The following is a 21,502-nucleotide window of genomic DNA, read 5'->3' on the forward strand; positions in this document are numbered from 1 at the left end:
CAGTAGAAGTAGTTGTCATTGGTTCTGTTAGGCTGATCATGTGAAATCGCCAACACTTGGCCTTTTTAAATCTACATCATCCACCCTGATGTTGCAGCGGCTGTGGTTTCCAAGGGAAGAAGGACAACACTAGCATCTATGTGGAGGGCAAATGCACGGTTGCCCATCATCGCACTGGGAGAGGAAAAGGGACCAAGAAACTCATCTTGGCTTCAGTCCGTACATTCTGCATGATCAAGATTTCTTTGACCACTTGAAGATGGGTCCTCAAAAAAAATCGTTAATAGAAGGACAGTGTCTTTCACTTTACTAGAAATGTTTTATTTCTAATTTATTAACTGTGGCCTCCAGCTGTTCTGCATACTGGGTAAGGGGGCGGAACAGGGATGAGATGTTCTCCAATCACAGTAGTTTCCAACTGTGAGAACTTCCACCTCTTCCTGAAGGAGCCTTTTAGACTGATAGTATTTCATTGTCCAGTTTTATAATTTTATTTTAGAGAGACGTCCCCATGTTTCATTCTCCACACCCACTATCCATTGTTGAGGCACAGAATGGAGTAGGTTCAGTGGGCTAGGTCCCAAGCTAGTATTACTGACTTTACCTTTGGGGTGCTGAGATAATCATCTCCCGACTCCTGATAGACCCAATTACAAACATCCTGTGCCACGCTGGGACCTGTGGGAAGAAGCCACAAGTCCAGGACTTGGAGTTGATGGATATGGAAATTGGCTTCACATGTACCAGCAACACTTCACTTCCTGACTCTGACACGGCACTAGATCTGGACACAAAAGAGGGCTGATACTGCATTACACAGGGAACAGGGAGCCTGGATGGGGAGGGCAGAAAAGCTAAGGTAAGGACCGTAACAGGAGCACTTATAGGGGCCTGACACCCTCGGGTGGTAGAAAGAAGGTGAGGCTGACATCAGAGACTGTCCTGAGGGAGAAGTGCCTGCTGGAGAGGGCCAAGGACAGGCAGGAGGCTGGGGCATACAGCAGCATGTGGGAGCTGAGGGGTGAGGAGGAAAATCACCACAACCAGGATCAAGGACTTCTTGGCTCATTTCTGCAGCCCTGACTTGTCAGTGCTTGTAACACTGAATTAGTTTTACTGATGATGTCTTAGGAACTCATGATAGGTTTATAACCAAAATTATATGTTTACTAGTGATTCAGAAAAAAAGAAAAAATTTTTCTTCCTTGGGCTAACTCACATCTGAGGAGCTAGGGAGAGCTACAACAATATCAGACTTACATTCGCACAGATTTCTTTTTTTTTTGGTGACAGAGAGAGAGACAGACAGGCAGGAAGGGAGAGAGACGAGAAACATCAATTCTTCCTTGTGTCTCCTTAGTTGTTCATTGATTGATTTATCATATGTGCCTTGATCAGGGGGGCTACAGCAGACCGAGTGACCCCTTGCTCGAGCCAGCGACCTTGGGATCAAGATGGTGAGCTTTGCTCAAACCAGATGAGCCCGCGCTCAAGCTGGCGACCTCGGGGTCTCAAACCTGGGTCCTCTGCGTCCCAGTCCGACGCTCTATCATTGCACCACTACCCAGCCAGGCTCGCACAGATTTCTAACACCAGCCCTGCTAGGTCCTGTGTCTCAGTAAAACTAAGATATTACAGACATTGCTTAATACACCATTAAGAGAAGTGTATCCTTTTGAAAATCTGTTGAAAGCTATAAACCTTTCCACAGAAGGAACAGCACACTTAATTTTCAGGAATTCAATGACTGAACCTTAACTTTACACAATGGGTAGATCCCAAATAAAGAACCCTCGGTTAGTAGGGAACCAGTTGAGCTTCCCTGTTTCAGATTTCAGGAATAGCTAGAATAAGTTTTCAAAGGAACTGATTGCCCTGGCCAGTTGGCTCAGCTCAGCGGTAGAGCATCGGCCCAGTGTGTGGAAGTCCCGGGTTTGATTCCCAGTCAGGGCACACAGGAGAAGCACCCATCTGCTTTTCCACCCTTCCCCATCTCCTTTCTCTCTTTCTCTTCCCCTAATGCAGCCAAGGCTCCATTAGAGCAAAGCTGTCCAGAGCGCCATGGTATCCACCTCAGGTGCTAGAATGGCTCCAGCCCCAAAGGAGCAACGCCCCAGATGGGCAAGGCATTGCCCCTGGTGGATCTAATGCCGGGTGGATCCCGGTGGGGCGCATGCGGGAGTCTGACTGCCTCCCTGCTTCTAACTTCAGAAAAAAAATTTTTTAAATAAATAAATAAAATAAAAGGGACTGATTGATATTCAACAATCCTAAGACAGGTCTCCAGTGCCTGAACTTGGGGCCCAGAAATATTCTAGTGGATTTCCCACTGTGTTGGAGAAACACCAGGGTAGCTTCCATGGCCCTGGACAGAGAAAATAACAGGTTTGTGGTTTTCAAGGTGAACCAACATCTTAAAATTTGTTTTACTTAATGATACAGGAAGAGATGAGCTTGCAGTGCTTGAGGATTACAAATTCTTTTTAAGTTTCAGAAGGGAAAACATTTCCCCAAATTTGTTAGCAGAAGACCAGGTTTCCAGAGTGCCAGTATGGTGCATGGCCTGTTCTGCACGTCCAGAGGCTTGCAGAACCCAAGGGGCAATGCCCCAGACACCAAGGAAGCCGCAGGTGTCCTCGCACTTCAGAAAAGGGCCCAAGGGGCCTGCATTTAAGGGCAGGTTCCAGGACACAGGGCTCACTTTCCAAGTCTGGCAACAGCAATGAAAGGGACACAGAGAGCTCTTGATCACCACCTTGAGGCCAAGTTTTCCTGTAACCACAAAGCAGGGAGGCCCCAAGGCCTCAGCTGAGATTCACAGAGCTAGTGACACAGCTGGAACTGGGTTCTGAGGCTCAGTGAGGTCACCTTGGTGAGGGCTAGTGCAGGTCAGGACTTCAGCTGGAGAAAAGACAGGGAAGGACCTCAAATTCTGGCTCGAATGGCAGCAGGGGGGCCCATGTCAGGAGCAGTGCAGGGAAGTGAAGGGCTGGCACCGAGGGCCTAGGGGGTGAGCCTGCTGCCCTGGGAGTGTGGGACGTAGAGAGGCAGCACTGAGGGCAGCGGCTCCCTCTCGGCTCACTGCCCACACAGGTCTGCTGCTCTGGGCCCGTCCTCACCTACAGAATGGGACAGTGATGGAGGCACTTTGGAGCTACTACAAGGACAGTTAGCTCAGTTTCCCAGTTAACAGCCTGAAGAATTGGTCTTCTTTCAGGGCCCAGCATGCACCCCTCCCTCAGAAGACACTGGTCCTTTTGGAGGAAACATGAACATTAGGGTCAGAGAGGAACCGCCTATTACTCTCATTTGTGCATTCATTTGTTTCACAAACATTTATTAAAGCGCCCACAGTGTACCAGGCCCTGGGGTGACAGGGAACACACAGCCCCTGCTCTCAAGGAGCTCACTGTCTGGGGAGGGGCATATGTGTGACCAGGTAAGTCACGATGCACATGGTCGTGCCGTGGGAGGTGTACACAACGTGCTGTGGGGTGTAGGACACAGAAGAACGAGCAGGGTGGGGTTGGGGCGGGCTTCACGGTCAGTCAATAAATAGACTTGCCCACATAGGCATTCACTGAACGAGCTGCATCAACCCACTGATGCTGGGCTTGCCAGGAAGGTCTGTCTGATTCCTAGGGCCCCTTCCCTACCCCTCTCCTGGAGACCCGTGTGCCCAACTGCAGTGATAGAGGGCACCCCTCTGCTCCAGAAACAGATGAAAGAGACCCCACTGCAGGGGTCACCCACGGAGCTGAGACAGAGCTCTTGTCTGTACCTGACTGCAGGGCTGCTACACCCCCAACAGCCTCTTTCACCACTGCTCAGGAAACGCCAGGCCCCGTCTTTTGCCTTTCTACCTTCTCATATAGGCAGGGCACCAGCCCTCTCAGATGCCAACCCCAGGTGGACACCCCTCAGACCAGCTGCAACTCACAGCTGGCTCACCAGCTCGATGAGCTGCTGAACGTTCTGGTTGGGGTTGGACAGGCCGTTCCTGATGTTCTCCAGCAGGCACCTCTTCAACTCAAAAATGGCTTCACTGTACCCCAAGCTCACGGCAGCCATGGGAGGCACTCCACTCCAAAGGCCAGGGATGTGCCATACGTGCTGCTTCTCTGGGTCACAAAAGGTCAGGTATGCTAGCGTCCGGAGACCCTCTCCCTGTCTGTCCACCTGGGCGGCAGCTCTGTTCACATCAGCAGGGTGCTCCAGCAGTGGCCTCCTCTCCCGAGGCTTCGGGCCGGGGACAGACATGTCGTGAAGGTTCTGGTACACAAACTGGTAGTTAGGCACGTGCCCCATTTTCTCCAGCCTCAGAAAAGCATGCACCACAGCAGGTGGAATGTCCCTTGTTTCAGCTAAACTGACCACAATGACGTTGCTCAGCCCCATAATCAGAGTGGCCAGGGAGACCTCCAGCTCAAAGCGCTCCCCAGCCGTGGCCGGGGCGCCTATTAAACCCCCTGAGTCTATCACCAGGATGTGGTCACAGCCCAGGTCCTGGCTGAAGGACTCAGCCACTGTAACAAGTTGCATAAAGGCCCCCCGAGGCCCACGACCCCTCCCTGTGGCAAACCGAAGCCCAAACATGGTATTGAGGAGAGTGGACTTCCCTGTAGCAGGCACGCCCAACGCCGACACCACCACCAGCCGTGACCTTCTCTCCAGGTGCGCATGTAGCTCCTTCAAGAGCCCCGTGACCCAGCGCAGAGGGGCGCTCAGCGTGTTCCCATCGATCAGCTCCAGGGGCAGCCCCTGGACCAGCAGTTCCAAGGCCAAGCCTGGGAAGTGGGCAAAGCGCCTCTGGCCTGCTGGCAGCTTCCCTGCCTCCACAAGGCAGCTCTCTGCCTCATAAAACTGCCCCATCTCCCGCAGGAAGTGCTCCACCCCCAGGGGTTCCGGCCAGAGCGGCTCACTGAGGTCCCCAGCCCCAACCTGCTTCAGTCTCAGGGTCAGAACTGCCTCTGGAGTCTGTCTCGGCCTTGGTTAGGCCACCCAGGCCAGCCCCCACTCCATCCACCTCAGGAAATACTGCCTCTCGCCTAAGGAGGGGCAGCTGATGCCCGCGATGAACTCCTGCATGCCCCCTGCAGGGTCGTGGCTGCTCTGCTGTGTGCGAAGTTCCAGCAGCCGGTGGCTCAGCTCTGCCCGGTGCTTGTCCGGAGGGTCCACCGCCCACTGCACCTGGCACAGCTCCTTCTCCACCCGGGCTGCCTTTCTCCACGGCTCCCCCTGCAGTCTCAGCTCGTCCCGCCGGTAGGCGTCTGAGTCTTTGATGTTCCTGGTGATCCGCTCCATCCGGTCCTTCGCCCGCTGACACTCCTCACCGTCCTCGTCGACCTTCAGCCCCAGCTTGCGGGCTGCGTGGGCCATGTCCTCCACCGACACCCTCCTGCAGGGGGACCGGGCCACGTGCGCCACAATGGAGCGGACCCTGCGCGTGAAACGCACCCCGTCTGTGCTGCTGACCTTCACAAGCACAGGTGAGTGGTCCATTTTCAGCACGGGGATCAGCCTGTTCAGGAACCGCAGGTTGGAGTTGCGTTTCCCACGGTAGGGACTCAGGATGAAGTAGTACTTGGTGGCTGACCCCTTCATAGAGGACAGCAGTTTGTACTCCTTCTTACTGATGTTGTCGGTCAGGATGAACACGGCCGAGGAGACTTCTGTCAAGAGCTTAAACTGCAGCCAGTGAGACCCAATGTCGCCTCTGAGGTTCAGAAAGGCCACGGGCTCAGGGAAGAGGTCCAGGTCCTTCCTGCCACTGGGTAGGAACCAGGAAATCTCCACCAGCCCATCTGCAATCTCCCGAGGGCTGGTGCCCAGGCTCATATCCCGATGCCAGAAGCAGTTTCGCTGCCTGTGGCCCGGGCTGAGCACGGCATTGAGCAGCTGGGACTTGGAGTTGCTGCTGACCTCCATGCGCACGAAGGCGAAGGCGGGCGCCCGGGGAAAGACCACGCTGTCCTCCCTGAGGCTGCCCACGCCCCTTGGGGGCTGTGACCACCATGTCTGCACGATACCCCGCATGGCCCACAGCAGGAAGGTGTGGACGTGGTTCTCCGAGTCGGGCAGAATGAGCGGGAGCGCGAACTGACAGAGAGACATCCTCAGCATGATTTCTTGCTGCAGGAAACTGTCAGAGGAAAGCAGCAGGGCACAGAGGAGGTCCAAGGGATTCACAGGCGTGTCAGGGGTGGGCAGCTCCGAGAAGGAGTAGATGTCCGCGGAAATGTCATCAGCGGTGTCCCAGTAGATGACCTCCTCCTCCATCTGGCTCTCCTTCTCCACAGGCCGGGTGTCTGGGAGCACATCCAGCACCATGGTGGTGTTCCTGGCATCGGCATGGAGGGCCTGCAGCTTCCGGAGGAAGTTCCAGGGCAAATCTTTGGGAGCCTGCGGAGCCCAGTTCCTCGTACTGTCACTGCTGATCTGCAGGGCGTCCTGGAGGCTGAGTTTCTGGACCTGGTGTGTCTCTAGTCCCAGAAGCAACAGCATTTCCTGCAGTCGGCTCCTCTCCACTGTAGAGGGAAATGAAGACATAAGTGCTCACCACGCAGGGCAGGGGCCAGGGCAGAAGCAGAGAGGGAACACCAGCATGAGGGTGGGGTGGCCTCCTTCAGAGAGCAGAATGCAGGATCCCTGGGCCACCTGAGACCAAGACACACATAAATCACACCACCCAGGTCTGAACACAGGCAGGCATGTGGACATCAGAGAAGGACAGGACACCAGGGGCCTCAGACAGAAGTCTGCATATCTGTTTCTCCTGCAGCCTATGGCCCCAGCAGCTCTGAGCCCAAATCAACTGGCTGGAGTGAGTGCACCCCGAGGTGCGGGCAGCCTGTTCTCCCCCACCCCACCCCATCCCCACCCCCGCATGTATCCTGTGCTTCTCCCTGCACTCGGTCTGGCAGTGGGTCCTCTCACACTGTAACTGGCTGGAGTGAGTGCACCCCGAGGTGCGGGCAGCCCGTTCTCCACTCCCCCCCACCCCCGCATGCATCCTGTGCTTCTCCCTGCACTCAGTCTGGCAGTGGGTCCCCTCACACTGTGACCGGTATGCCACAGGTGACACCATCACTGATTCACTATGATTTTCTTGTTCCTGTTCTTTCCTCTTTACAAAATAATTAGAGAATATTTAAACAAAACAGGAAATTATTATTAGAGTGCTGCAAACCATAGCTAAACTATTTTGCAAGTCTGAAGCCAATAATACGGATCTAAATTTTTATTGTATTCAAGTCTCTGTTAGAGATGATCATAATTCTGCTCTTATTTGTTCTCACCTTACATCACCCACTCTGATCCAGCCTCTTACAAACACTGCATGCTCACAACAGCCATGCCAAGGGTTTTGGCCACTTCCCTGTCTTGGACATGGCCTCTTACCAATTTTCATATTACATGTAACTAGTACACTTTTAATGATAACAAGTCAACAAAATGAACACGATTCCTGCTGCTCTCCTGGATTCTCTCCGCTCCCTTCTCCAAAGAGGCAGCGACCCCTGTGACGCTACCCTAGGTGCTTCTGGGAACTATGGGGGCCGTTTCCTCAGAAGCACAGGACGGTTTAGGTCCAGGCCCAGGTAACCAGTAGCAGTCAGAGCACTGGGGCACATCTGTCTCACTTCCCCGCAGGGTCCACCAGCTGCCTACTGTCTGCATGGACTCAGCAGGTTCTCGGGCGTGTGGCTGCAGCACGACCAGGAGCTGGTGAACTTGCTGCAGGAACAGCACTTGTAGGGAGAGACACTGAAGAAGAAACTCTCCATACGTGTTACTCAGGTTTCTCAGTCTTGGAAAAATGAAACCAGGGATATTTTCTTCCGAGATCGGGCGTATTCAGGGTGGTATGGCCGTATACCAGGGATATTTTCTTATCAGACAGGGAACGACTGTCTCTACAGTATTTCTGAAACAGCACGGTAGTTAAGTGCTGCAGGGAAAAGCCAGAGTAGAAAAGCCTGTTACATACACACTCATGCCCAGTGCATGACTCTCCACAGGCCTGTATATGAAACCAGCACACCGTAAGTGGTTCCCAAACCAGGCTGTGCTATAGAATCACTTTGAAAAGGACTTGTTAAAAATAACACCCAGAGATGCCAACTCCGTTACTCTATACCGGTGTTTCCCAACGTGGGGCCCATGCCCCACAGGGGGGCAATTCGATAGTTAAAGGGGGCAATTTGAAAATGGGCTCAACACAACTTTAACTCTTTCGCCCCGGGCCATTTAAATGCAATGCTAGATATCGGTGCCAAATTTAACAAAAAATGCAATTCTTAAATAATTGCAGTAAATAATTATTAAGTATAATTTCGTTTGACAAGACCAAAATATCAACTGGGTGATTGGCATCGTCAAGTAAACTTCATCCTGGGTTCACCGCGGAGTGTGCCGTCCGCCACGGGGAACCCCAGACGTTTTAAAAACTCGCTAAACAACGCAGTTATTCTCACCTAATTGGCCTGCCAGGGTCCAGCCCCGGGGGAGGATCCAGGGGCCCCACAGGAGGAGACGACGTCGGCGAAATCGAGTGAGAGAGCCGAATTCTTTTCTTTCTCTTTATTCTCTAGTTAGCATTTACTGCCAGGCATCTCTACCAAATGCTAGTACAGCTTCTTTTTTATACACACACACCAAGTTACAATTACATGGTATTAATCATTGCTTCTGTTTTACTATGTTTACATGTTTCCAGATAACAGTTAATTTATATCTATAAACTACAAATCAGGTGGCAAATCATTCAAAGTATAATTAAAAAATAACTTGAATAGCGATAACATCGGTAAAAGCTTTTAAAGGATTAGTACTAACTAATAACTCAACTTTACTGTTGTTGTGAGTCAAGGGGCAGAGAGAGATTAACAGACAAAATCATTAAGGACTAGCAAATGACCACCGCTTGCTCAGGCAAATGGCCTTGAGTTTATGCAGTGTCCTAACTTTCCTCACAAGATAACAAAAGGCTTTTCCATTAAGAAATTGACATAACATTAAGAGTAACTTTTACTTAAAGATATACAGAGTGCACTCGCAAGATAGTTTAGTAGCAACATAATTTCAGAAGACATTAATTGCTATTGCTTCTATGTATGCCCTTCCATACCTCTCATTATCTGAAGAAAGAATTTTTGGGGAGGTATGCAAACCTCATAAGAGTGTCTCACTGAGAAAGCCCAGCAACTGCCTTCAGTCATAAAACAATTCTCTTAGCAAAACATTCTTTTCTTGCTGACTGCATTCCCATTCCAGGCCACGCAACGGGCCATTCTATAACACCTTACCTAAGATTCTATGTCTAGTTAAACTTTATTTATTTACTATATTCACACACTAGTAAATTCTAACTATATTCTTCTTAGAGTGTTCCACTATTTGCAGATCAAATAAGCAAAAAGAAAGGAAAGTTTCTCTACTCTATCACATGAAAAGGCTAGGGAGGAAAAATGATGAATTAAGTGAAGGCCGAAAGGTGCTCTGTGCACAGCCACTGCCTCCTACCCATTCACAAGTCACAATCTATTCTTTCTAACATGATTAGTAAGAAGAAATTCTCCTACAGACTTAACCCTTTATGAGGGATATCATAGCCAGCCTCTTATGTTTATGAGCCCAGTTCAAGGGGCTTACAGGCTTTTCTGTGGAACTTACACCTTCTGTCTCATTTCCAAAGAAATTACTACAAATCTACAGGGAAAGCATGGAACTATTATCCCTGTGCCACAAATAATAGCACACACCCAGAAAAGGGGGGATATAAGGCCAGATTAATTCAAAAAGTCAAAGGGGGAAGTATCGTTGTGCCTATTCTTTTTGCGGTGACTTTGTCACCCCGCAGCCATTGGTCTTCACTGCAGTGACTTTGTCACCCCGCAGCCATTGGTCATCTCTGCTGTGACTTTGTCAATCAGCAGTTGTGGGTCTTCTGCTGCTGTGACCTTGTCAGCCAGCAGTCGTTGATAGGCTCCCGACATCGGCCCATCGCAACTTCTGTAGTGTTTCACATCATTCAGTTGGTGTTAATTTGAAATAAGTGTCAGTCAAAACTGATGTAAAAGCTCATTGATTTAATAAATATGCATATATATATTGTATAGATATAATTGGTAAGTATTTGATTTTATTTTTATCAATATTAAACTCTTTATTGGCCCTGGCTGTTTGGCTCAGTGGTAGAGCGTCGGCCTGGCGTGCAAGGGGTCCCGGGTTCGATTCCCGGCCAGGGCACACAGGAGAAGCGCCCATCTGCTTCTCCACCCCTCCCCCTCTCCTTCCTCAATGTCTCTCTCTTCCCCTCCCGCAGCGAGGCTCCATTGGAGCAAAGATGACCCGGGTGCTGGGGATGGCTCCTTGGCCTCTGCCCCAGGTGCTAGAGTGGCTCTGGTCACGGCAGAGCGGCGCCCAGGAGGGGCAGAGCATCGCCCCCTGTTGGGCAGATCATCGCCCCCTGGTGGGCCTCTGCCAGGTGGATCCCGGTCAGGCGCATGCGGGAGTCTATCTGACTGTCTCTCCCTGTTTCCAGCTTCGGAAAAATACAAAAAAACAAACAAACAAACAAAACCCCTCTTTATTAAGTACTTCTTGCATTGGGGCTAGAAAGCACTAATATTTTATAAATATTATTGGGGCTATAGTAGTGCATGCACGACAATTTTAATTTTAGAAGCATAACTTTCCAGAAAATTTTGTCAAGTGGAAAAAATATAGATACCTTTTGATTTGTGGTGGTAGCGTAGTAAATGTGTTATATACATTTAAATAAATATGAATTTTTAGTAAACATTTACTCTATGTCACATTGAATATATTTTAACACATATTTTAATATTAGTTTTTAATTGATCTTATTTTTATTATAGCCCATAGTAAAATGAGTGGTGCAAGCAAGAAAAAAACTTGTCAATATTTGGAGGAATATTTAAAATTTGGGTTCATACCCGCTGTTCACGATGAGCAGATTCCTTTTTGTCTTTTATGTCAGCAATGCTTGACCAACGAATCAATGAAACGAGGTCGCCTTGAGGCACATTTGAAGGCTAAACATAGTGCTCATATTAATTCAGATTTGAGTTACTTTAAAACTTTAAAGAAAAATTTTGAAAAAAGACCATTAAAGTCTCTATTTACTGCTCATACTTCAACTAATAATCGTGTTCTTGAGGCTAGTTATCAAATTTCTTTATTCATCGCTAAAACTGGAGAAAATCACACTATAGGAGAGAATTTAATAAAACCGTCAATATCAGCATTTCTTAAAACGGTTCTTGAAGAAGATGACAAAGATGTAAAAGCTATGCCACTCAGTAACAATTCTGTTAGCAGAAGAATAGACGAAATGAGTGAGGATATTGAAAAACAACTTATTGAAAAGCTGAAAACAAGAAAATTCTCCTTGCAAATGGATGAATCAACTTTGAGAGACAGTGAGGCAGTATTGATAACTTACGTAAGATATATTGATAAAGGACATTTTGCTGAAGAAATGTTGTTCTGTAAAAGATTAGAAAGCACCACTACCTCCAAAGATATATATAATAAGCTAAAAAACTACTTAGATGTCAATGATATACCAATGAAAAGTATAACATCTTGTACTGCAGATGGTGCTCCCAATATGATGGGCAAGAAAAATGGCTGCTTAAAATTGATGAAAGATGCGAATCCAGAAATGATTCTTGTGCATTGTGTTATTCATAGGGAAAACTTGGTAGCTAAAAACATCTCACCTGTTCTGAATGAAGTATTACATACAGTAATAAAGTGTGTTAATGCTATTAAAGCTAGGGCCAAATGTGAGCATCTTTTCAAGCTATTTTGTGAAGAACAAAATGAAGACCATGTGAGACTTTTACTTCATACTGAAGTCAGATGGCTATCTAAAGGAAACTGTTTGAAAAGATTTATGGAACTGTTTCATACTCTTAGTGATTATTTAAGCGACAAACCTGAAATGAAGTATCTGTTAACAATAGATGGTAAAGCATTTGTGAGTTATTTAGCCGATATCTTTGAAAAACTAAATATATTAAATAAGCAACTTCAAGGAACAAATAAAACTCTTGTCAATGCAAAAGCAAAGATATTTGGTTTCATTACCAATATTGAGTTATGTCAGAAACATATTAACAACAAAAACTTTAAACAGTTTCATTGGCTCCAAAAATGGGAAGTAACTGATACCGCTTTACTTGTTATTGTCAATCATTTGAATATTCTATCGGCTGATTTAAAAGAAAGATTTTCTGATTTAAAACAAATTGATTTCCCAACATGGATGATGCAGCCAATGTTAGTGGATTTGTCTGATATATCAAATATGCAGTATCAAGAAGAACTTGCAGAATTGCAAAATGATGAGTCAGTTAAAACTTTATTTAATATCAAAGGAGTGATGGCATGGCTTTGTGAGGAAACAGAAATCAAATACCCAAATTCAACCAAATGTGCAAGAAAACTATTGCTACCGTTTCCATCTTCATTTTTAGCTGAATGTGGATTTAGTGCTGTAAATGATTTACTGGTAAAAAAAAAAAAAAGAAATCAGCTGGATATAACACAATGTGGAGACTTGAGACTAAAGCTAACCAAATTGGAACCTAATATAAAATCTCTGTGCAGCAAGCATCAAGTGCAAGGATCACACTAAATTAAAATAATAAATTAATATAGAAAAATCTGTGTTAAAATTATTTGGAATTTAAATTTCTGTTTTTCCTTATATGTTTTAAAATTTTACTTACTGTGTTTTGTTAACAATTTCATAGTGATTTCTTCCTAGAACCTATCATTTATGTTTATTAAGTGAACAAATCAATTTTTTAATGTTAAAAATTATGTATGTTACATAGGGGGGGACATAAAAATTTTAGAAAGGTTAAGGTGGGGCATGGCACAAAAAAGGTTGGGAAACACTGCTCTATACTGTAGTAGCTTCCAGGGGTTTGCTTTTTCTGGCAATATTATTAATATGTAATTGATATAAAGAGTTAGTGGCTCTGGCCAGTTGGCTCAGTGGTCAAGTATCGGCCCGGCATGTGGAAATCCCAGGTTCGATTCCCAATCAGAGCACACAAAAGAGGCATCCATCTGCTTCTCCATCCCCTCCCTCTCACCTCTCTCTCTCTTCTCCACCCCTCTTACAGACATGGCTAGATTAGAGCAAGTTGGCCCCTCCGCCTCAGCCACTAAAAAATGGCTCCAGTTGCCCCAGATAGGCAGAGCACTGCCCCCTAGGGGGTTTGCTGGGTGGATCCCTGTCAGGGTGCATGCGGGAGTCTGTCTCTACTTCCTCTCCTCTCACTAAAATTAAAAAAAAAAGTTAGTGGACTAGACATGATTTTGATGCAGCTAGGTGTGGGGACCACCAGCATGGATGCTGTCTTTCTTCAACAGGACAGGAAGTTGTAGCAGTGACAGGAAACAAGACAGAAAACACATACCTGTTGGAAAGTCACTGTCCTGAGCCTCATTCGGACCATCTACAAAAGCAAAGGAAAACAAATGTCAATCAAGCCACATGCCTGGGACTCACACCAGTTTAAGCTAAACTCAGAATCCTCTCTGCTACTTATTGAGACAGAGTACTCCCAATTTTTCAAAATATACAACTACAGTTATTTTTAAAATTTTATTTAATGATTTACTGAGAGAGAGGAAGAGAGAGACAGAAACATTGATCAGTTCCTGTATGTGCCCCGACCAAGGATGGAACCTGCAACCCTTGTGCATCAGGACGATGTTCCAACCAACAGAGCTATCAGCCATGACACACCAATTCGTTTTCACTGTGCCTGTTCCCTCTCTCTTTCCCCACCCCAATCCAACACCAAGCCCTGTGGTCTCCACCTCCATACTGAAGCTTGCAGTCATCTCCTTCCATTTCTCTCCATTCCAGATCTGGAAGAAAAACATACACACGGCCTCATCAGCAAGTTAGAACTATCATCTGTCCCAACAATTCCACCTTTGGTAGATTCCTCCAAAAGATTGACTACAAGGTCTCAAAGAGATATCTGCACACCCACGTTCACATCGTTATTCACCACAGCTAAAACACAGAAACAACCTGAATGTCCACCAGCGAACAAACGGACAAATAAAATGTGGTCTGTATGTTTAATGGCATGTTATTCAGCCTCTAAATGGAACAAGGTTCTACAAAATGGTGCAGCACAGACAAACCCTGTGCTGAGAGAAATAAGCCAGTCACCGGAAGACAAACATGGTACGAGTCCATGTACAGAATGTACCCAGAGAAGTCAAATCATAAACACAGAAAGTATAATGGTGAGTGCCACGGGCTGGGGGAGAGGAGAATGGACATTATAATTGAATAGGATAAAACTTCTATTGACAAGATGAGTCAAGTTGTGGGACGGACAGTGTTGATGGCTGCACAACAAAGTGAATGTATTTCATCACTAAACTGAATACTTAGAAATGGTTAAGATAGTAAACATTATTTTATGGTATTTTAACAAAAAAGAAAAAAACTCTGGGGAAGAAGAACATTTTATAGTGAGTAATTCTGTGCCATTTAGTAAAGTCACAAAGTTGTGCGGTCCCTGCTTCTTATCCATCTAGTCACAAAGTTGTGCGGTCCCTACTTCTTACCCATCTAGCTCCACAACATTTCCATCACTGGAAAGGAAACTGTGTTCCCATTAAGCAGCTTGCTTCACCTCTCCTCCCCACCCCTGCAGCAACCCCCATCCCCAGTTCCCAGCAGCTGCAACATTTTACACACCTACCAACCATGCACAAATTTCTCCACATCGTGACCAACATTTCTCTTGTTTTTTGGTAGTAAGCATTACATAGGGTGTGAAATAGTATCTCATTGAATAAATATTTAATAAAACGTAGCAAAAAGGGCCTGACCAGGCAGTGGCGCAGTGGATAGAGCATCGGACTGGGATGCAGAAGGACCTAGGTTCGAGACCCCGAGGTCGCCAGCTTGAGCGTGGGCTCATCTGACTTGAGCAAAAAGCTCACCAGCTTGGACCCAAGGTCGCTGGCTCGAGCGAGGGGTTACTCGGTCTGCTGAAGGCCTATGGTCAAGGCACATATGAGAAAGCAATCAATGAACAACTAAGGTGTCACAACAAAAAACTGATGATTGATGCTTCTCATCTCTCTCCATTCCTGTCTGTCTGTCCCTATCTATCCTTCTCTCTGACTCTCTCTCTCTGTCCCTGTAAAAAAAACAACAACCCATAGCAAAAGTGATTAACACAAACTTATTTGTGTATTTTGTGGGGTTATTTTTGTATAACACTATTAATATCCAATAGAACACATTCATTTGGTGAAGCACCAGGTTAATGAAATTCACCTTGAAAATGAATCAATAAGAGAAAGATTTCTGGAGTGTGTCCAAAACTTAAAGCTGAAGTCTAGAGGAGCTGCTACAGCCCCACCCCACAATCTCCATAGGAGCAAAAACTGCTTCTGGGGACCATGACCAGAAAGACCAGAAGCCCCAGTCTAATCAGGACAGTTCCACTTTATACCTGTTGTCCCAACAAGACACGCCTTTCCCTCTCAGAAGTGCTTAGAGCTTAGGAACTACTCAGTCACCCTGGACACATCTTGGGTAAGCAGACATAACACATTCAAACAGAGTGTGTCCAGGTGAGCAGTGCGATCATCACCTGTTTTAAAACTAAATCCCACTTTGAATATTAAGGGAAGTTTAAAAGACACCTAGCCCCTTGGTTGGCAAACTGCGGCTCACGAGCCACATGCAGCTCCTTGGCCCCTTGAGTATGGCTCTTCCACAAAATACCACATGCAGATGGTACCTCGATAAGGAATGTACCTACCTATATAGTTTAAGTTTATAAAATTTGGCTCTCAAAAGAAATTTCAATCGTTGTACTGTTGATATTTGGCTCTGTTGACTAATGAGTTTGCCGAACACAGACCTAGCCTGACCTGTGGTGGCGCAGTGGATAAAGCGTCGACCTGGAAATGCTGAGATCACTGGCTTGAAACCCCTGGCTTGCCTGGTCAAGGCACATATGGGAGTTAATGCTTACTTCCTGACCCCCCCCTCCAAATGAATAATAAAAAAAAGACACCTAGACAGGATATTCTTGTAAAAGGAAAATCAAAGCCTTATGTGGATTTGCTCTCAAGGTCCATGTTCCCCAGGCCAGGCTGAGGCTGGAATCCAGAACCCCAAGGGGACAGAAGAAAGGTATCTGCTTTGCTGGGAGCCCAAGTCCAACTTTACCTGCAATGGCCACAGCTGCTTGTCTCTCAGATGTTTTTATTTCAGGGGCCACTTCTCCCAAATCTGACTGTCTGTAATAATTTCAGAAGAACGTTACAATTAAAACAATGAAATAACACTTTTTTTCCTTTCCAGTTGGCTGCATATCAAAATCTCTTGGATGAGCCTATGAAAACTACCAATCCTGATCGCACCCCAGATCCTCAAAACAAGAATCTCAGAGGTCCTGAGTCTGGACCAGGACACCACTGCTTCTGAAAGTGCCCTTGGTTGTTCTGATGTGCAGCCACATTGAGAAAGCATCGGTCTAGAAGAACCAGCAATCCCAGACACTATGAGCCAGAGCATAAACACAGCCCACTCAGAAAAACATAAAAGTATACATACCCTCTGACCAGTAATTCCACTTCTACCCTAAGGAAATAATTAAAATTAAGATTTAGTTACAAAGATGTTGGTGCGAGTTTTATATAGCATAGCAAAAAAACTGGACACTTTTTAAAATCAAATCCAGTAACACGGAATTCAGGTACAGTCTTATTCTACAACCATTACAGAACAGTCTACGTGGATCTTGCTTTGTAGCAAAAAGCATGCCGATAGGACGTTGTGGAATGGTGTTAGTGGGGAAGTCAGGTTAGAGTGTGCAGAGTGTGCGGACGATTTGATAAAACTGACCCTATTTATCTACAGGTCGACTCAGAGGGTGTTCATCAGAAGTAGACAATGTGGGCAGGGAGGGATGGTCCTGAATTCTTCTAAGTACGTTTGATAAGTACGGTCCACTTTAGAATCAACTATTTTTAGGTATGTCATAGGAACGAGTAAATGTGCAAGCTGGTCAGGAGCCAAGGTGCAAGGACACACAGATAAGGAGTGGAGGAAGCCGGACAAAGCACTCACAGTGCTGCACTGGGACTGGAGGTCCAAGTGTGAACTCGTGATCTCTGCACGCACGCTCATGTCCACGTGTGCATGCGTGTTTGTGTATGCACGCATGGATTTCCAGGCCGCTCCACTGAAAGGGCCGGAGTAGCAACGAGCACACCAAGCACCCTTTAATATCACTCCACACTAAAACACACTGGTCTCTGTGGAGAAATGCCTGATGCCAGGCCTGGTCTGGAAAAGAACTGGATGAGGCTAAGCATCTGACTTCAGAAAATACAAACTCCTTAAAAAAGTGCTGGGGCATGTCAGAGCACACAGCAACCAGCCCGAAGGGATTCCCACTGTCATGTTTGGGACACTTTGAGCATGAACATAATTAAATACAACATTTAATTAAAAGCTATTGAAAAACAGGAATTAATGAGTGTATACACCAGGCAGATGAACAAACGGGGTGGGAGGACAGGGGCAGAGGGTTCTCGCCCTAAGGAGCGCTGCTGTGCAGCTGTGGCCACCAGCAGAGCACTGCATGCCACCACCACCATCAGGAAACGCCCAGCAGTCCTGGATAGAAATGCTGACGGGAAACAAGGTCTTCACCAAGTCTTAACATGTTTCCTCATGGATCGCTTACCATGAGGTTTCAGTAAGGTAGAATAGAACCCAGCAATTACACTTCACTGGGTGCTCAAACCAGTGACAACGGGTGCCCCTACTGTGGTCCCCTATGGAAGGACCTAGCATTACCTGAGCTGAATTCTGGCTAAGAATGTAGAACCTGGATCTAATCGTGTGGACAAATCCAAAATGAAATTTCATGCTAGACGGGGAGAAAACTGTATTTTCCAATAGTATGAAGGTCATAATAGACAACCAAGAAAAAACTGAAGAACTGTTCCAGATTAAGGGTGCTGAAGGGACAAGAAAACAAAACGCAATGCCTAACCCTAGACTGGATCTTGAAGTTAAGGAACAAATTATATGGTCTACTGACCAAATTGAAACCTGTGTGTTATCAGTGTTAAATTTACTGATTTTGACAACTATACTGTGCTTATGCAAAAATATCTCTATTCTTAGGAAAGAGACACTGAAGGATTCTTAGGAAAGAGACGCTTAAGAAAAATTTACATCCATTTGTATTTATATGTGCACGCGTGTGTGTACACAGACAGCAAGAGAGAGAGATAAATGAGAACAGTAAAAAATGTCAAGAATAAGACACTCTGGATAAGGGGAATTTTTATACTTGTCATTTACCTCTAAGCAGAAAATATCTCTAAATAAAAAGTTTAAAACTTTAATAGTGGTTAGTTTATTTCTGTGTAGTGTATCAGTTTATGTGGTCTTATTTTAATTCGTTTAAATAAAAGCATGTTCTTATTTAATAAAACCACAAGGCCTGTGAAATGATGCTATGAGTGGGGGGTCGGGGCCAAGATACAACACGCATGCCCACCGGAGACCTGATGACCTGGTGCCCCTGGGAACCAGTGCCCCTCGGAGAATAGCAATGCAGCTCCACCTAGTTCACCAGCAAAACAGACGCTTAGTGTTCATCCAGTCCAGGCTCCCAGAGGAAGTTTCAGGACCTATGCTTGTTATTCCAGCATGTTCCTGGGGTCTCACCCTCTGCCCCTCTGAGAAGAGTGACAGTAACCACAGTGGGCACTGTGCTCATGGCTGCTTCAGCCCTTCACAGCCAGAGCACCGAGTAACTGAATTCACCTGAACCCACTGCAGATAAAAATGGGAGTTGACAGTCTTCTCTTCACTCTCTGCAGAGAACATATACAGGTACTACTTTTGTAACAAGGATAAAAAGCAACCTCACCAAAAGAAAACAACTGAACCAGTTAAAAATTTTTTAACTTCTTTCCCCAAAGAGAAAGAAGCTGGCCTGAAGAGCCCATAGTGGAGACAGGTGAGCAAGAGGGGACGTCCCCACCTTTTGTCACTGTCCCAAGAGGAGAGAATCCCCATGTGGGGTAGTCGTCCCTGATAGAGGTCGTCACCACCTGTCAGGGAGCTCCGAGGACGAGAAGTCCGAGAGAGTGGAGAGGTTTGGCTAGTCTTCCGTGCAGTCCACTGAGACTGAAAGTCAAACCCCTCAAAACGTGAGGTGTGTCAGAAAACCATCCGACCAGGAAGGGGTGTTTTTAGAGAGAAATTTAGAGGCCAACCGGGGAAGGGGAAGGGAGAAACTCCTTACCTTCTGGTCCAGCAGAGATTTAGGACAGGGTTAGACTGCCGGCCAATCAACCTACAATTACACGTCCAAACAGAATCAGGGAGTAAGCCCAGGACGAGCTGCTGCTGCCCATTGTTTCCCTGGTTGTAAGTTTGGACGGCAAAGAGGGATCATCCAGGCAGTTAGTACCCTGTCCCGGGTTTCGGCACCAAATGTTGGAATCCATGGGAATCCGAAAGACCAGAGTAACAGGCTTTATTGAAAGGAAGAAAGGAACCCTGCCGGGCACTTCTCCTGGGGGAGAAGAGCACCAGTTACAGACTAGGGGCAAGTTATATAGCAGGGGTCCCCAAACTTTTTACACACGGGGCCAGTTCACTGTCCCTCAGACCATTGGAGGGCCAGACTATAAAAAAAACTATGAACAAATCCCTATGCACACTGCACATCTTATTTTAAAGTAAAAAAACAAAACAGGAACAAATACAATATTTAAAGTAAAGAACAAGTAAATTTAAATCAATAAACTGACCAGTATTTCAATGGGAACTACAGGCCTGCTTTTGGCTAATGAGATGGTCAATGTCCGGTTCCATATTTGTCACTGCTAGATGTAACAAGTGATGTGACGTGCTTCCGGAGGCGTGAGGCGTGCATCCACGTCACTGGAAGTAGTACTGTATGTGAGTAATGCCATGCTTTGCGTCTCTCACTGACCACCAATGAAAGAGGTACCTCTTCCGGAAGTGCAGCGGGGCCGGATAAATGGCCTCAGGGGGCCGCATGTGGCCCATGGGGCCATAGTTTGGCCCTGTTATATAGTGTTTGGGAGAGCCTGAGGGGATACTGAGACAAAAGTCCTGGTATGTCCGGAATGCTCCTCCTTGGGGGCTTGGAGCATGTGGGTGTTGAATCAAAAGTCCTGGTGTGTCCGGAGCCCCTCCTTGGGGCAACTTGTCAGCTTTTTGGAATTCCTCTGTCTCAGGGGCAATAGTCCAGTAAGGGTGAGTTCTGACAGATAAGCGGAACATCAAGAGGGCAGTTCGGAATTTACATATCTATCAGCCATGATATTTTACAAAACTTTCCATTCATTCACCAGTTTGTGAATCCAGACTTCACCAACATTTAAAACAGAGATAGCTTATTTTCACATTTAAAGACAAACATTATTTAAAATGTCTTCAAAACATTCAAGCCAACAGACAAAACCCCTTTAAGCTAAGCAGACACACATTCCACTGGAAAGCCATACTATTCAGACCACCCTGGAACTGATGAAGGGATGGAATATGAAGAATGAGAAAGACCAACCACAGATATTTCATTACAGGTCCAAAGATGAAAAGAAATCCTACCATGACACATGGAATAATCACCCCACAGGAAAACAATTGTGATCACGCAGGACAATATCCACCACCCATGTGAATTCCTTATGGACTATACTGGAAATCCATAACTGAAAACATTGGTAGACACCTGAAACAAATGTACAAAAAACCAATCAATACACACAGAAAGAAAAACTTAATATGCTGCAATATCCAACCATGCCATAAGTTCATGAGGCAACATAATAGACCTCCAGGCAGGAAGCATCCACAGAAAGAACACAGAGCACTGTCACAGGCCAGTTTGATTTCCCATAAGTACTGCAACCCCGCACACTTGACGACACTAAGTATAAATACATACTCATAATCACATCAATACATATCATTCCTCATCTCGTGGCCATCAGGAAACCTCACGAACAACCCACCTAATGGTCAAAATGACACAGAAGCAAGGTAACAATTCTTCCTACAAAAACGTTTCCTTCCTTCCTAGACCGAGGAAAATGTACCCTCACTCTAGAATCACAGAGACCCTCACCATGAGCACTGTGATCTCTACAATATCAATGTACCCCATGTATACTCAAAAAATCTCTCAACTCTTCACCTATACAGTCCATGTCTTTCTTTCCCCTGGAACGACTTGAAGGAATTTTTCATTCCTTGGCATAGCAGCCTGTATGGCTAACCCTACACCTCTTAGAGGACCTACAACTTCTCCTTCCCTCCCAAGCTCACCACTGGAATAGAAAACTGCGTAAAAAGAAAGAGCAAGAGATCCAACCTAGGAGACACCTGTTCTACCCTGAAATGTCTTCT

General features: G+C 46.3%; 1 protein-coding gene and 1 pseudogene across 1 annotated transcript in view; one reads left to right on the plus strand and one right to left on the minus strand.

Annotated features, from left to right (window-relative positions):
• LOC136318299 (histone-lysine N-methyltransferase PRDM9-like) overlaps nucleotides 1-21,502 on the plus strand; it is a 95,052-nt gene that overhangs the window by 11,969 nt on the left and 61,581 nt on the right. The window lies entirely within an intron of this gene.
• On the minus strand, nucleotides 3,836-20,137 carry LOC136318298 (up-regulator of cell proliferation-like; annotated as a pseudogene).

This window comes from Saccopteryx bilineata, unplaced genomic scaffold (assembly GCF_036850765.1).
Source record: "Saccopteryx bilineata isolate mSacBil1 unplaced genomic scaffold, mSacBil1_pri_phased_curated manual_scaffold_29, whole genome shotgun sequence".
Taxonomy (NCBI): domain Eukaryota; kingdom Metazoa; phylum Chordata; class Mammalia; order Chiroptera; family Emballonuridae; genus Saccopteryx; species Saccopteryx bilineata.